Genomic DNA, 15,641 nt, shown 5'->3' on the forward strand with positions numbered 1-15,641 from the left:
TGGAGGAGTGATGATCACCTGCCAATTAGACTTGTGTCCATTTAGATCATCTGGGTTCCAGTTTGCACAAAGTTTATTCATGGATATACCATTTCCCTATGAAATTCAACTCACTTCCAAGGAGGAAGACTCCCTCAAATTACCATCCCTCTTATGTTAAATCTATCCTATCACTAGAGGTAGGCAGAGCTTTGACACAGACTCTCCAGCAAATATGCACTTCTCTGGGAAATTAGAACAACATTTCATGCGGAAGTAGGTGTCAACTGTGCCTGATAGCCCCAACCTTTTTGTGGAGTTGCTGAAGGAATTGGCCCTGTGTGAGTGCTCTGCCAGATCTCTTTATGTACGGCAGCATATGCCTGTTGTGGCATCTCTTAATACAGCTAACAATGCTCCCTTCTGGGACTCAGATTTGCTGTGGCCCTACACAGCAAAATACTTGCATTCATATTTTAAGGTGCAGATCAAAGGATAAATTGGATATAATCTGCTCAAATCGCTGCATTTGAGGTGAGGAAAGGAAAGCAGGATGAAAGGCATCACCTTATTCCCAGATCTCCTTTTCCTCTTTATAGGGGGCTCTTTAGGGGCGGCTCAAGGCAGAAGCGGTTTTTGCCCCACAGGCCACAGAAACTGTGATCAAAACTATTCATCTTATAAGGGAAAATGCAACAGAAACAGATTCCTTTCATTCTCCGTGTCTTCATGCCTTTCCAGTGGGTATCAATACTTTGACCTCAGTTGGTATGGTCTGAAGATGGGAGAAAGAGAATATCAATTAGACAGAGGGAAAAAGCTACCTTGGTCAAAGAGGGCAACTTCACGAGTGAAATATTCTTAGTGACACCTAATGGGGACAGGGTAAGCACTCTATCTATCTATCTATCTATCTATCTATCTATCTATCTATCTATCTATCTATCTATCTATCTATCTATCTATCTATCTATCTATCTATCTATCTATCTATCTATCTATCTATCTATCTATCTATCTATCTATCTATCTATCTATCTATCTATCTATCTATCTATCTATCTATCTATCTATCTATCTATCTATCTATCTATCTATCTATCTATCTATCTATCTATCTATCTATCTATCAGCTTTTCAGTATGCCTTGTGATCAGGCATTTTTAATTTACTATTTCTCCTGAAGTACCCCTCATACAAAATTGTTGATTTTTAAAATTACCTTTAATTTTTTTTTCAGGCCAAAACTTAAGTCCTACTTTTTTTCTGTGACAAAAGACAGCTTTTTTGTTTTGTTTAGAAACATCTTTAAAAGCCATTTTCTTGTATTAAATTGTTGGAGGGGAAATTGAATTGAATTGAAGAATTGTTTACCTTTGAAAAAAAAATTACAGATTGAAAATGTTGAAATGTCTACTCAAAGGAAAGTTCATATTCATTCAGATATTACCATTTGTCATCAAATTCCCTTGAATATACTACAGGCCCCTCTTCCACATTTTCCAACTTCATAGATGAATATGCAGGTAAATACAGATTTGGGGGAATTTGTTGCACTATTTTAAGGAACACCACTAGCACTGGAGTAATAAAGTGTTATGATCAAGCAAAAAATAATGAAGTCTAGACAGCATGGGATATAGAGACTGAAAAAGATTAAATCATGTAAGTAAGTAACGTTTTGGGTCTAGGACTTCAGCTTACTCCTGTCCTCCAGCCCCTTTTTTCTCCTATATGTGTCGAGGTTTATTTCAGACTTCCCAGAGACATTGGATGTTGGCTACAGCCAAGGCTGGGGACTTCAACAGGGATATGCTGATTCTCCTGCTAGAAACAGAGATGGAGGGTCTAGGCTAGAGGGTCTTGCCCCTCCACTTAAGTTTGGACCAATCACCATGTTTGTAGTCAAGAAGAAATTTCCCCCCATGGGCAGATTGGTATAGACTGTAGGGGTCTTAATTGCCTTCCTCTGTAGCAGGGTGTGTGGACTGCTACTTGAGACCTCTTGAGCATATAGACATCATTTTATAGAAGCAGGACATTGGCCACTGCGGTTCCCCAGATTTGCTTGTGGCAGGCTAGGGTGTTAGGTCTATGTTGTGTCAGGGTTGATGGCAGTCTTACATAGAGTTTAGATTATGGTTGTATGGTATAGTTTGGATACGGATGATCCTGTCTCAGGCTGGGGGTTGGACTGAATGACCTCCGAAGGGCCCCTCCAGCCCTACTTCTCCGTGACCCTATGACAACAAGGGTACTTCTAGTTGCTTGTATGTTGAAGGCCTGTTCAATACCCTGTGTAGTTCTGTTGGCTATGCTGTTTTAACTACACAAATCTAAAATAAATTTAAGGGCCTGGGCCAAAATCCATTGAAGTCAAGGAAGTCTGTGGTTAGCAATGGAGAGATTCCTCTGAACAGGCTTGATGTTGAAATGAAATAAAGCTCCCACTGAGTTCAATGGAGTGGATCAATATGATGGGCCCCTAAAGCTGGTTGTTGCCTCAGCCCCGTAGAGGCACCTGCCTTTGGAGCAGAACTCGAGGTGTGTCCTGTGAGGCTACAAGGGAGCATTTACTATGAAGGTGACTTGGCTTGAATTTTTCTATGGGATGCACCTTTGTTAACATGCCTGCATGCTGGTGTCTGCCTCTCAGTTTCTCTCACTCTTCCCAAGGAGTCACCGACCAGTCTGGACGTTTTTTTCCCTTATATTTTAGTTACACTAATGTAACTCCTTTGTCTTCAAAGGAATTTATCCCTGGATTATGTTGGTTAAAACGAGTGGAGATCCAGGCTCCTAGCCTTTTTGTCTTGCCTCTATTCCATCTGCTAATTATTAGCAATGACTGATGGCACCCATCCCTTCACAAAGATCTTTCACACAGAGCCATGGAAATGTTCTCACCCCTTGCTTTCAGCCTTTGTCACTCCCCATGCTAAGCTTGAAATGCATTGCTGATTCTGCAGCCCTGCTTCACTCCCTCCCTCCGGAGTATGTACGGCACTTATCTCCTCTGCTGCATTTATACACTGCTCACTGATGCGTAGACTTTTGTTCTTGACTTGGCTTCACCCTTCCTGCTCCTCGAATATGAGCTCCGCACTGAGTCCTTACATTGAGCTTGAAAAAGAGCATCCCGCACAAACCTAACCGCATAAAGAGAGCCCTTGATAGAAAAGCAAACTCGCTTGCAACCACAAGGCAGGTGTCCACATAAAAAACGAAGGCACAATTATAGTACCTATGCCTGTAAAAATGTGGGATTATTTTTGCAGTCAAACTGGTACACAGTCTCAGTTCCCTGATATAAGGCCCATATTGGAAACAACTGGCCTTAAAACGCTATGGCCTGACATTTTAAAGAGGGTCCCTTTTGTCTGGAGCTGTGTGCACATGAATTCATTCTCAGACAGGCACTTCCAACCGGACAACAAGAGCATGCTCTGTAGTGAAAGCCATCTCTCAAAATGCTAGGAAATCACAAGATGTGTTCATCCTGCCAACCTCCAGGACTAGGATTTTTGTCCCTTGCTTCAAGTTTTGAAGAGGAACCATATTAGTCCCAAGAGCCCTTCAGATAAATACACTTTCCCAGACAAAACATAGCCCAATGATTCACTCAGACTGTTATCTGTGATCCTTCTGCTTATTATCAAAACATGCTGCTCCATAATCCTGAATCAAATGCAAGATGAGGCATCACAGGGTACAGTATCCAACACCCCCATGCACCCAGTCCTGTCCCGTGTGCACAAATTTTCTACTCCCTGAACTCTAGGGCCCAGGGAGCTGTTCTGTCACCATCCAACTGCCCCTCCAGTCCCCAAGGGTATGGACTTCCCCATTCCAAATCCCTATTTATTAAAACATGACCCTTTCTATAAATTACTTCCTCTTTATTTCTTTTTAAATTCTTCATTTTATTTTATTTTATTTTATTTTATCCTTCAGGGGTTGACTCCCTTCATTTCACCATCCTTCCCCCACCCCCATTTCCTTTCCACCTCCAACCCCATCCCATTAACTCTCCACCTCCCAGCTTCATGTCCCTGCCCCACCCCCAGCCTAGATCAGGGATAGAAGCCTGTCCTGCCTCACCAGCCCTTCAGTGGCAACTCAATGATATAGCTCCAAGTCATGCCCCTTCTCACCAGCTCTTTAGTGGAAAGCCACAGCTATGCATGTGTGGGACAGTCTGGAAAGGATTTTAGCTTTAAGGCACACTGCTCCAAACTCAAGCTACCACTAACACAGATCAGCAATTAAGCAGTTCAAAGTGCAACATGTAACAAGGACCTAACTGATCCAGCCAGTTCCTTTGACAGTTGTGTTAATGGTTCTCTCCTCCCCTGAGATTATGATCAGTAGGGTTTGGGCTGGTGAGTAGACTGGCCCTTGGAGTAGAAGTGTGAAGTGTGGAAGCAATGCATCCTGGGATGCTGGAGAACTGCAAATTGCTCATATTATCTCCATGAAGCAGGCTGACAGTAGCTGAAAATGTTACTTAATGTGAGTGATCTAGAGACACTCCCCACCTGAAAAATCATAAGTTTTCATAGTGCACTTAACTTGAACTGCTTCAACACCTGGACACTGATGTTTTAAGTGCATTTAACATATACAAAGTGTCCTATGTGACACGGTCCTGAAGTGCAGCTACCTCCTCATATTACTATTAGCCAGATCCCGATCCCAAATCAAACCTCTGCCATTCGTGTGTCTCATCCACTCCTTTTTATCTTAAACTAATGCTATGATCTTGCAAGAAAATCCTGTCTTGGGACCCACCGGTCTTGGTCTTTCACCAATCAACCACCAAGACCATAGGGCTCTCATTAACACTAATATTTTATAACCTTTCCCTATCATGTTTTGATTAACTTAGCTGTCACAGTGTGGATTGCCCACGATGGATGCATCTACATGGGACTCTTTACTGTGGACTAATTAGCTCTGCAGTAATGCATCACCATCTACATGTGTGGCACTATTAGGCTGCAGTAAATTAATTAATTCCACCATAAGATAGTTCTGCCCAACAGAAGTAGTATCCTACAGCAGCCTAGTTACATGCAGTGGAACACACATAGACAGTTATGGGGCAATCTGGGGCATGAGGGTGCTATGGTGTGGGGGTTGCCCACCAGGTAGCTCCACACTATAGCATCCTCATGCCCCAGTCAGCCCCTCTGCATCTTGTTGAGCTGGGGGCAGGGGTAGCTCCAGTCTGGCAGGCCACCCCCCACCAGCCCTCCATCAGCTGGGGCTATGCCGCACTGGCTCAATGTGCTGCAGTCCCAGGAACACGTGTAAACACTGCCCCCAGGAGCAATAAACTCCAGTGTGAACTGCAACAGAGTTTATTGTGCCACATTAATATCATGTGTAGATGAGCTCAGTAAACCTTTTGTAAACCAGTTTGGAAAGCAATACCAAGCCTATGCAGTAACAGATGCCCCCTATTTTTTGGCTCTGAGAACTGATCTCCCTAGTCCTGCTCTGTGTATTTGTGCAGAGACAGGGCATTGCAGGTACAATCCATGTCTCTTTCCCACTGTTTCTCTCCCATTCTTTGGCCAAGCACGTCAGATATTGCAACATAACATATGTAGGTTACACGTGCATCTGCACAGATATCGAGTGAAAGCACTTGGCCCTTAAAACATAGCAGTTCAATACTCTTCTCAGCCTTCACTGCCTTTCAAACACACAAAAATGTGTTAGTCTACATAGCAAATGGGATGAGGATTGGTATTGCTAACTCATCATAAAGTGTCTTGAGACCCGTGGATTAAAGGCACTGATTAAATATGTGTAACGTGTTGCTTTGTGTGTTCGACATGATCTTCTCAAGAGGCAAAAACACTATACTCGTAGAGCCTGATTTGCTTGTTCCAGCTTTACTCAAATGTAACTCTTCTGATTCTGGGGAACTTGTACCTGAATGGAAAAAACAAACAAACCCAAAAAACAATACTTGTTTAGGATGGGAAGCTGAGATTCTCTTTTCATAGAGGCCAGCAGCCAGTTTTGTGAGATCTAACCAGCCCCACAACTTCCCAGTTCATCTCAGGTGCAAATGGGACAGAAATAATTTCAATCTCTGCTTTGTTTAGCCCAAATTCTGCTTTCAGTTGCAAGTGTCCATCTGGAATAAATGCAGTGAAGTTATTAGACTTTGCACTTACAGTGATATAAGTGAGACAAGATACCTGCCCAAACCATGGATGCTAGAAGGGTGAAGCCTCTGAGGCATGAATGCAAGGCCAGAGTTGTGAAGCTGACATTTTGCATGCATGTATTAGTAAGTATATAATTATGTATATACACAGAAATTATACATATGGCTAGTGACAGACCGGCTCATTTTTGGTGGAAAGATATCATTTGTACTGAACACAAATTCTTCAGGCCTGCCCTAATTAGGGTTGCCTTGCTGGTCAATTGACCGGTCAAACATTGCCGACTGACTGGTCAATTGACTAATTATTTTTGACTGGTCAAACATTATAGAATCTTTTTTAAAACTACAATATTTTTTGTAGTTTTCTTGACAGAAATATGACTTTTTAACTGTTTTTTGTCACATTTCAAAATGGAAAATTGGTGCTTTCTTTGTGTATTATTTGGACCTATTGGCATTTTTTTTTTACAATTTTGGACCAATATTTGACTGGCCAATTGACCACATTTTATTAGATGGGTTAAATACCCACACCTAGTTCTAACAGACTAATTAAAATTGTAGCCTGCCTTTCCTGTTGTATGTTATCTAGACTAGGCATCAAAGACCCTAATTGACACCCAGTGGAAAGAACGCCATTGCCTTTTCTCTGTACTTGCATATTTCAGTTCACATTTAATTTTAAGCCTATCTCAAAGTCAATAGGTTTACTTATTTATGGGCAATTAGGCATGTGTGCAAACGTTTTGCTGAACTAAGGCCTGAAAAAAGGGTCGGATCCCAAGGAAAGATTCGTATGTGAGCATGTAATTAAAACTGCTTGGCAAGGCGTGCTCAGAAGGGGGCAAAGTTAAAAGTGCACAGGCAAAGTTCACGTTGGCCTTCCTTTATGTGTGAATGCTTTATTTAACTGCTGCAATGCTCATTTAATGCAGCCTTTCCCAGAGGCTATTATCATTTTATGTATAACTGAGGAGTGTAATGTCTCTAAGAACCGTTTTGGAATGTGCTAATTATAATTTTCATGATCCACAGTGTAATGCCATTAAGGGCCCGATCCTGAACCTTCTCTGACAGTAAGGGGCTTGTGAGCCATGGGATGCTGCTGGCCATATGTTCATGCTGATTAATGACACTTCTCAGGTGCATTGGAAGCACTTGTCTTCACCTCATGCCTCACTGCACAGCCAAGGCACAACATCAATCACCGTAACCACTCAGTCTGCTGTGCATTATTGTTTAATTAAACAACACAGATAATTTCTAGGACTATTTCCAGTATAAATATTGTCTGACGTCTAGGCTCCATTTAACCTTAACAAGGAAATACAAACAACAAGAAGGGAATGAAATATAAAGCTGAGCAAAACAAATTACGCAAATATTAGTCCTTCCCTCATTTATTTATTTATTATTTAGCTCAACAAACCAGGAGCAAATGGAAAGGTCCACAAGGCACAGTTGTTCGGGGTGAGGCTTTATTAAAAAATAAATCAATTCTCCTACCTTCCAGGGATGTTGAGAGACTTAATTGATGTCTACAAAAGGGGCTGATCCTAAGCTTTGTACAACCAATGGGAATCTTTCCCATTACCTGGGAGGTCCTTTTGCCTAGCAATTTGAAGGATTTAAATTAAGGCCTGATGTGGAAGCATGAAATAATAAGGAACGTTCACCTCTGTGCAAAAAGGCCCATAAAACCTTGCAGGTTAAATGGTGCCTGGGTGCTAAGGAACTATGGGGTGCTGACCCCATGGTTTCTCCCCAAAATAAAAAGCATTTCTAATTACTTTTTAAAGAGACGCTTATCTCTACCAAATTCTACGATGGGGAGCTCATTCCATCTGAAACAGGGCTGCTTAACATGGGCTGAACCCTTTAGCTCAAGGGGAAATCTCAGAATTATTGGATCAAATACCCTATCAAATACCTGAAGACATGCAATTTAGAAGCCTCTCTTCTTTCAAATAAGCCCTTATTTGGATGGTTAAATAGTATTTTTTATTAACCATGGTGCCAGGTGTTCTCCTCCAGACAAACGCCTGGGCAGTGCTGACAGTTACTGACCCACGATTCCTCCTCTATTTAAAACAAAATACCCATTTAAGAATTAAAGATGCTTGCATGCAGACAGAGGGGCAGATAGTGAGATTTTCTCAAACTTCTCCATTTGGAGATTAATAAAGCACTCTTTTGGCTTTGCAACCTGTCTGTCTGAAGCACAAAACTGCAAACAATGAGAGGCCGTTACTAGATTGCGATTCACTCTAAACAGATCTGCATTATATTAGGGGCAGGTGGTGTCAGACCCAAGTACAGGCAAGATATGTTCTACAGGGAAGAATAAGATAGATGACTTAAACCTCTATTTATAGTCGTGTTCATTCTTTGAAGAAATAAGAGAAAAACAGATCTCTCCATTAGCAGAAAATTTTAAATTACTGGGCTAATGAAGAAAAAACAATCTGGCGTCTTTCTCACAATTTACAGTCTGTCTTCTACTCTTTAAGTGTATTTTCATTACTTGCACAAAGAATAGGGGCCCACATCAAATTGAATTGCCTGAGTTTAATTTTTGTACTCTACCATTTTACATTGCTTGACTTTATCTATTTTTGGATCATTGCCTACTATGCTATAACTTAATTTTGTTTAAATTGGCAGAATGTGTAATCTTATTGGATGCTTTCACCAATAACCAAAAAGTATATAATCTTATTATTCCATAATTTTATTGTCCATTTTATTGTGTTGTTTTAGCAATGGCTGTAAATAAACTGCTAGTACTGCCTAGGTGTTAGTTAACTTTCTAGATAGGGATGCAATTCAGCATACTAGGGCTTTACTCCTCCTTTTCAGAATTTCCTTCTAACATTTTTAGGAAAAAGGGTGGGATTTCCAAAATCCTTCTCTGACTCAGGATTGATGACTTTTGAAAATCCCACTCTAGAGATGCCAATGTGTTTCCTTTTCTATTCCTTAAGTTATCCCTGTGCTCAGCCAAACTCCACTGTGTTTTTCAGAGGATGCCTATAAAACTCAAGTCCGAATTGATGATGAACCAGCTTATTTGGACATTCTAGACACTGCTGGACAGGTGAGTAGTTTCCTAATGTAAACCTTTCTTTCTGAGGAAAAAAACAAAGATCTTAACCTCAAATATATGGGTCATAGGGATGGAGGCAATCTTAACTATTCAAACAAAAAAGGAGCAGTTTCAGCATAACATGGGGGAATTAGTGAGAGACAGGATCAAGGGGCACATCAGAAATATAATGTCTTTGTCCCATAAGTAGTGGAGATAAACAAGATGCTAAAATAGGTCCAATAATAGGTGTGGCAAAGTGTTGTTCACCTAAGCATGCAGAGAATGCACTTAATAAGGGCATACAGAAAAAAATATTACACATTTGACCCTAATATTGCTTTTTATCTCTGCTCTATACATGATAACAATACTTTTAAACTACATATATTATATATCATAAACTACATATATTATATATCATAAAAAGTATGTCTGTTTGTCCCATATCTTGAAGTCCAGCCAGATGGTTATGTCAGAAGAAACAGAAAAGACATGTACACAGTGTATAGATGCATGTGGCAATCAGGACTCATAGTAGAGATGATATCTTTTATTAGACCAGCAAGATTTTTGCACACAGAAAAAAATAATAATAATTGCAAACTTTCAGGCACAAACACCCTTCATCGGGCATTGGAGAAGAGATTGTAAAAGTTCTCCTGGGTAGAAATGAGAGTTCATATTTCATAGGATTTCACAGAAGAGTCAAGAAATGGAAAACTCCTCTGGGCAGTCAGTTCATAGTGGCTCTGGAGCCTCTCATCTCTTGTGAGGATTTGTGATGGGGCAAATTATCTTGCAACAAAGGCAGAAGCAGGATTTCCAGTTTCAGGTGGTCACAGTTGCTTCCTGCTTGGGAAAATATGAAGATTTCATTAAAAAAAATCCTGGATACCTGCCACATGGAAGATATTACATTTTAGCCATTTATAAAAAATGAAATCTTCATATTTTCATCATTTCAAGGAGTGATGTTTTCAAACCTTTGCAAAAAGTAATGCAAAAGAAGATGAAAAAGGGGGCGCATCTTTCTACCATATAAGGCAGACCCCTAAAAAATAATTCTCTGTGTAATGCAGTGCTTCCCTTTGTTGATCCTACCTCTGGGGCAGGTTCTCTTCTCCTGAGCTTTGCTAGATTCATTATATTCCATTTCTCACGGCATAGGTGGACCCAGACCAAGATTGTGTCAACTCCTATGGCTTGTGGTTTTGTGGCTATGAAAAAAACTCTTCTCCACAAGGCAAAAGATTAGAAAGTTTGGTGCAATCTTCCCGAGCCTCTGGATAACTCCCGGCTGGAAACTGTTATTTGGAGGAGTGATGATCACCTGCCAATTAGACTTGTGTCCATTTAGATCATCTGGGTTCCAGTTTGCACAAAGTTTATTCATGGATATACCATTTCCCTATGAAATTCAACTCACTTCCAAGGAGGAAGACTCCCTCAAATTACCATCCCTCTTATGTTAAATCTATCCTATCACTAGAGGTAGGCAGAGCTTTGACACAGACTCTCCAGCAAATATGCACTTCTCTGGGAAATTAGAACAACATTTCATGCGGAAGTAGGTGTCAACTGTGCCTGATAGCCCCAACCTTTTTGTGGAGTTGCTGAAGGAATTGGCCCTGTGTGAGTGCTCTGCCAGATCTCTTTATGTACGGCAGCATATGCCTGTTGTGGCATCTCTTAATACAGCTAACAATGCTCCCTTCTGGGACTCAGATTTGCTGTGGCCCTACACAGCAAAATACTTGCATTCATATTTTAAGGTGCAGATCAAAGGATAAATTGGATATAATCTGCTCAAATCGCTGCATTTGAGGTGAGGAAAGGAAAGCAGGATGAAAGGCATCACCTTATTCCCAGATCTCCTTTTCCTCTTTATAGGGGGCTCTTTAGGGGCGGCTCAAGGCAGAAGCGGTTTTTGCCCCACAGGCCACAGAAACTGTGATCAAAACTATTCATCTTATAAGGGAAAATGCAACAGAAACAGATTCCTTTCATTCTCCGTGTCTTCATGCCTTTCCAGTGGGTATCAATACTTTGACCTCAGTTGGTATGGTCTGAAGATGGGAGAAAGAGAATATCAATTAGACAGAGGGAAAAAGCTACCTTGGTCAAAGAGGGCAACTTCACGAGTGAAATATTCTTAGTGACACCTAATGGGGACAGGGTAAGCACTCTATCTATCTATCTATCTATCTATCTATCTATCAGCTTTTCAGTATGCCTTGTGATCAGGCATTTTTAATTTACTATTTCTCCTGAAGTACCCCTCATACAAAATTGTTGATTTTTAAAATTACCTTTAATTTTTTTTTCAGGCCAAAACTTAAGTCCTACTTTTTTTCTGTGACAAAAGACAGCTTTTTTGTTTTGTTTAGAAACATCTTTAAAAGCCATTTTCTTGTATTAAATTGTTGGAGGGGAAATTGAATTGAATTGAAGAATTGTTTACCTTTGAAAAAAAAATTACAGATTGAAAATGTTGAAATGTCTACTCAAAGGAAAGTTCATATTCATTCAGATATTACCATTTGTCATCAAATTCCCTTGAATATACTACAGGCCCCTCTTCCACATTTTCCAACTTCATAGATGAATATGCAGGTAAATACAGATTTGGGGGAATTTGTTGCACTATTTTAAGGAACACCACTAGCACTGGAGTAATAAAGTGTTATGATCAAGCAAAAAATAATGAAGTCTAGACAGCATGGGATATAGAGACTGAAAAAGATTAAATCATGTAAGTAAGTAACGTTTTGGGTCTAGGACTTCAGCTTACTCCTGTCCTCCAGCCCCTTTTTTCTCCTATATGTGTCGAGGTTTATTTCAGACTTCCCAGAGACATTGGATGTTGGCTACAGCCAAGGCTGGGGACTTCAACAGGGATATGCTGATTCTCCTGCTAGAAACAGAGATGGAGGGTCTAGGCTAGAGGGTCTTGCCCCTCCACTTAAGTTTGGACCAATCACCATGTTTGTAGTCAAGAAGAAATTTCCCCCCATGGGCAGATTGGTATAGACTGTAGGGGTCTTAATTGCCTTCCTCTGTAGCAGGGTGTGTGGACTGCTACTTGAGACCTCTTGAGCATATAGACATCATTTTATAGAAGCAGGACATTGGCCACTGCGGTTCCCCAGATTTGCTTGTGGCAGGCTAGGGTGTTAGGTCTATGTTGTGTCAGGGTTGATGGCAGTCTTACATAGAGTTTAGATTATGGTTGTATGGTATAGTTTGGATACGGATGATCCTGTCTCAGGCTGGGGGTTGGACTGAATGACCTCCGAAGGGCCCCTCCAGCCCTACTTCTCCGTGACCCTATGACAACAAGGGTACTTCTAGTTGCTTGTATGTTGAAGGCCTGTTCAATACCCTGTGTAGTTCTGTTGGCTATGCTGTTTTAACTACACAAATCTAAAATAAATTTAAGGGCCTGGGCCAAAATCCATTGAAGTCAAGGAAGTCTGTGGTTAGCAATGGAGAGATTCCTCTGAACAGGCTTGATGTTGAAATGAAATAAAGCTCCCACTGAGTTCAATGGAGTGGATCAATATGATGGGCCCCTAAAGCTGGTTGTTGCCTCAGCCCCGTAGAGGCACCTGCCTTTGGAGCAGAACTCGAGGTGTGTCCTGTGAGGCTACAAGGGAGCATTTACTATGAAGGTGACTTGGCTTGAATTTTTCTATGGGATGCACCTTTGTTAACATGCCTGCATGCTGGTGTCTGCCTCTCAGTTTCTCTCACTCTTCCCAAGGAGTCACCGACCAGTCTGGACGTTTTTTTCCCTTATATTTTAGTTACACTAATGTAACTCCTTTGTCTTCAAAGGAATTTATCCCTGGATTATGTTGGTTAAAACGAGTGGAGATCCAGGCTCCTAGCCTTTTTGTCTTGCCTCTATTCCATCTGCTAATTATTAGCAATGACTGATGGCACCCATCCCTTCACAAAGATCTTTCACACAGAGCCATGGAAATGTTCTCACCCCTTGCTTTCAGCCTTTGTCACTCCCCATGCTAAGCTTGAAATGCATTGCTGATTCTGCAGCCCTGCTTCACTCCCTCCCTCCGGAGTATGTACGGCACTTATCTCCTCTGCTGCATTTATACACTGCTCACTGATGCGTAGACTTTTGTTCTTGACTTGGCTTCACCCTTCCTGCTCCTCGAATATGAGCTCCGCACTGAGTCCTTACATTGAGCTTGAAAAAGAGCATCCCGCACAAACCTAACCGCATAAAGAGAGCCCTTGATAGAAAAGCAAACTCGCTTGCAACCACAAGGCAGGTGTCCACATAAAAAACGAAGGCACAATTATAGTACCTATGCCTGTAAAAATGTGGGATTATTTTTGCAGTCAAACTGGTACACAGTCTCAGTTCCCTGATATAAGGCCCATATTGGAAACAACTGGCCTTAAAACGCTATGGCCTGACATTTTAAAGAGGGTCCCTTTTGTCTGGAGCTGTGTGCACATGAATTCATTCTCAGACAGGCACTTCCAACCGGACAACAAGAGCATGCTCTGTAGTGAAAGCCATCTCTCAAAATGCTAGGAAATCACAAGATGTGTTCATCCTGCCAACCTCCAGGACTAGGATTTTTGTCCCTTGCTTCAAGTTTTGAAGAGGAACCATATTAGTCCCAAGAGCCCTTCAGATAAATACACTTTCCCAGACAAAACATAGCCCAATGATTCACTCAGACTGTTATCTGTGATCCTTCTGCTTATTATCAAAACATGCTGCTCCATAATCCTGAATCAAATGCAAGATGAGTTGCAAACCCAGCTACTGCAGCTTATCTCGAGGAAATGTAAAATGCATTTTTGGCAGTAATTATATTTTAATGGGCCTTTAAAGCTTGTTCTTTTAAGGGGAAAATTATTTTAATGCATTTTCTCCTACGCACGGTAATGTGTAAATGAAACACTCACATTTTATTTTTAAGGCGCAGTATTAATGAGCTAAGTAGCGATCATTAACTCAATGTGCTAGGTGAAAAGCATTAATTTATTTTTCTTTATATATTTATTGGTTACTCAGGCTGAGGCTGACATTCAGAAAATCAAACGGTGGTCCTGCAGGCTTTGTTAAATGCCTCATTGTGGCAAACTACTCTGTATTTTGACATAAGCCCTGCAGGGAGAAATAAGGTCCATCCCATCACTAAATCATTTTATTTGGGGAACCACAGCTTCTGGAAAAAAAGATTTGGAGGATAAAGAAAGGTATTAAATAATAACAATACACTTGTAAATCATTGACTCAGATTCAGATGTTAAAAATCACAGGTTTCCCACTTCTTCCCTATAAGACTATAGCAGAACACTTGTTGACTTCAATGGTAGAAGGTGTTGGCTTCTAGGCGGTAGCATGTCCTGCCAAGTTGGGACCAGTGAGAAGAAAAAGGTCTGTCCATTCACTCCTGCTCCATGTAGTCTCAAGACAAACAGGCAGTGTAGATTTAGCAAGGTCTTGGGTGCTCATGCCACTGCTGTTCTGAGGATCTCTCCCATACTAAACCATCCCCACTCTGGGCATCAACCATAAGAAGCAGGGCCACATGGGCAGGGCCTGTTTCTTGTGACTGATTCTGAACTCAGCAGGGAGTTTGGTCTAGATAAAGCAAGTGCCTGGCAGTCAAGATCCCCAAGTTTATTTTATGTCTCTATTTACTCCATAGTAAATCACTGTGGCACCAAGGGCGAGTCATTTTGGACAAAATTCAGATTGATTGTGTAGGAACATAGGCACCAAAACAATTGAGGAGTTGGTGCCTGGCTTGAGAGGGGGATTCATTTTTAACTTGGAAAGGAACCTACTATCCCTATGAAGTTAATAGAGAGAATTATGTGCCTAGGTGGAAAAAAAGATTTGGAGTGGTGCCACTTCATCATAAGACGTCGAGTGGGTAAGGTAACTAGTAGGGTGAAAGTGCTAGACTTTAGGAAAGCTGATTTCAGTGAACTCAGGCAATTAGTCAAGAATGCACTGCAGAGTAGGAGTTTTGAAGAGATGGGAGCCCAAGAAGGGTGGCTGTGCCTTAAGGAAATGATCCTTCGGGCACAGAGGGAGACGATCCCGATGCAAGGAAAAAGAGGGAAAGGGGTCAGGAGGCTTCCTTGGCTGACCAGAGAAATCCAGGGCAGCCTGTGGACTAAAAGGGGAGCATATAAAAAGTGGAAACGGGGAGAGATTACCAAAGAGGAGTATACCTCCTCTGCTCGCACATGTAGGGAGGCAGTTAGACGGGCCAAAGCTACCATAGAGCTGAGGATGGCATCCCAAGTAAAGGATAACAAAAAATTGTTTTTTAGATATATAGGGAGTAAAAGGAAGGCCCAGGGAGGAATAGGACCCCTACTAAATGGGCAGAA

The 15,641-nt window shown here is 41.3% G+C and overlaps 1 protein-coding gene across 2 annotated transcripts in view; it reads left to right on the forward strand.

Moving 5' to 3' along the window:
• RIT2 (Ras like without CAAX 2) overlaps positions 1 to 15,641 on the forward strand; it is a 305,834-nt gene that overhangs the window by 137,477 nt on the left and 152,716 nt on the right. The window contains exon 1 of one of the 2 annotated variants that reach the window (XM_025202840.1): positions 9,198 to 9,263. The exons of the other annotated variant lie outside the window; for it this stretch is intronic. The gene's annotated coding sequence lies outside the window, so the exon portion shown is untranslated. Of the gene's footprint in view, positions 1 to 9,197; positions 9,264 to 15,641 lie in introns of those variants that run through there. 2 annotated transcript variants of the gene reach the window in all.

This window comes from Alligator sinensis, unplaced genomic scaffold (genome assembly GCF_000455745.1).
Source record: "Alligator sinensis unplaced genomic scaffold, ASM45574v1 scaffold1018_1, whole genome shotgun sequence".
In the NCBI taxonomy this organism is placed as follows: domain Eukaryota; kingdom Metazoa; phylum Chordata; order Crocodylia; family Alligatoridae; genus Alligator; species Alligator sinensis.